The sequence below is a fragment of the Galeopterus variegatus genome, unplaced genomic scaffold (genome assembly GCF_000696425.1).
Source record: "Galeopterus variegatus unplaced genomic scaffold, G_variegatus-3.0.2 Scaffold2178, whole genome shotgun sequence".
Classification (NCBI taxonomy): Eukaryota; Metazoa; Chordata; class Mammalia; order Dermoptera; family Cynocephalidae; genus Galeopterus; species Galeopterus variegatus.
Window position 1 is genome coordinate 127,387 of NW_007728289.1, and position 2,160 is coordinate 129,546.

The following is a 2,160-nucleotide window of genomic DNA, read 5'->3' on the forward strand; positions in this document are numbered from 1 at the left end:
GTGGGTAATGATGGGCGGGGCAGGGCCTGCGGGTGGAGGCGGGGCCGTGAGGGCGAGGGCGGGGCTACACAGTTAAGGGAGGGATGGGGCTGCACAGGAGGGGGAGCCCCCAGGCCACAGCGGCAGAGAGAGGAGCTGGTTACTTCAGGAGTTTACTTGGGTTTACTCAGGTAACCAAACGTGCAAACGTCCCTTTTCCCCATTTTCTCAGTAAAAATGCACAGAATTTCTCTCCTTCCCCCACCCCATCTGTGTCCTTGTCGCACTCCGTGTGCGGCTCTGGGATTCTGGCCGTCCCCTTCCCTCTCCAACAAGGACGGGGAGTCCTGGGGACTGCGTGCGTCCTGTGTGCTCCTGCCGGGGTCGCACCTGCAGGACGCGGCTGCGCGGTCCGGCCGAGCGCGCACAAGGTGCCACGTGCACGAGGTGCCCCACGCACGGCCTCCCCGCGCTCCCTCCTTCCAGCGCGTTCTCCCTACCCAGAGGGCCCCGCCCCGTGTTGGCGGACACAGCCTGTCCTCGAGGGCCACCCGTGTCCTCTTGTCGGGTGACCCGCGGCAGGGCCCGTCCCCGGGGCGCGGGGGCCGGTGGCGCTGAGCCGCGCTTCTTTTCGGAAGCCCTCCCCAGAGCAGAGCGAGCGGGGCCGGCTTCGCGACCGGCGTCCTACGGAGGCGGCGGCCGAGAGCCTCGGGCTGGTCTGCAGGAGGGCAAGCCAGGAGGACATGGGCCTGGACGACACGGCGTCCCAGCAGAGCGCGTCTGACGAGCAGTGACGGCCGCGCCGGAAGGGGACCCAGCCACAGCCAGGGCTGTTCCCGAGCAGGGGACTGGCTTTATCTCAGGGTCATGAACATATCTCACACGATGGGGGGCGGGGGGGAACCCTAGCCGCCTCCCCCATGAGCTTTCCAGAATTCGTGTAATATCTTAAAACTGCTAGAGTAAGTAGAGCCCACGAATAACTCCTTTCTGCCCTGGTGCAAATGAGACAACTGCATGTTAAATGGCTGAAGTTTTATACAATCCTGTTATCATGAGGAAGAAACCAACAGCGGCTCGCATGACACCATCAGCGGGTCAAATGCATTAGGGTTCGGTCTAAGTGGAGAAAACCTCATTGCTTATAATATTTATGCAGATATTAAGCAAGCATAAATAGTACCAGCTTCACGACGAGGACGGTGACAGCGCATGCAGTCATGTCTAAAGTTGTCTGTGAATAGCCGGGATACATGGGATGTGAGTTTGGAAACTGAGTCCCCAGGTGGAAAGCCACCTGGGAGCCCCTGGCTGCTCCCCAACTCAGTCCCCACGACCCTGGCCACCCAGCACTCCCACACCCCACAGAACGCCTGCTTGTCTTACAGGTTGGGTGGCCCCTTCCTGGGCCACACAACACAAGTGAACACCTTTATTTTGGGAATTAAAATATTTCTAGTTATTGCTGTGTCCCTGTTGTCATTCCTATTGACAAGTGCCTGGCAGCGGCCAGCATGGAGCACAGCTGTCCACTCCCCTGGCACCCAGAAGTAAGAAACACAGAAAGAGCTGGTGACTGATTTGGGAAGAAAGGGCAGCGCAGATGGGAAGGCGAGCATGCCCTGGGCTCCCACAGCCATGCCCCTGGAGAGCTCCCGAGGTGCTCTTCAGCTGCTGGATCTGTTTATCACCTTCCCTAGTTCCTGTCTTCTTGGTGGATCCTCCTGGGAGATGGAGAGGGGAAAAAAATGTATAGTTTACCCACAACGGTCAGACTAAATTTCTCAGATGCAAATGCACCTCTGCGTTGTGCTTCTGACAGAGTCTGGTCATCTTGAGTACGCACAGACCCATCCACAGGCGCACGCCACAGAGGAAAGGTGCAGCATGGCAGTCTACCTTGGGATGCCTGGTGGCTGCCTGGCCAGCATCAATGCTGCAGCCCCGCTTTTTATTTTTATTGTGGTACACAACTTCTATATTTACAACCATGAGCTTGCTACTCTGGCCTTTCATCCAGCCAGCTGTTTATCAGAAAGCATCCCCTGCAAGGCTTTGCACTATAAGCCCCATTTAAAGGAGATATTCATTTCTGAGTTGACATTTCCTGCCTGAGCTGTTCAAATGTTCTGCCAGCATCTAGCTAAGGAGTTATTTCATCCAGCCAGCTGTTTATCAGAA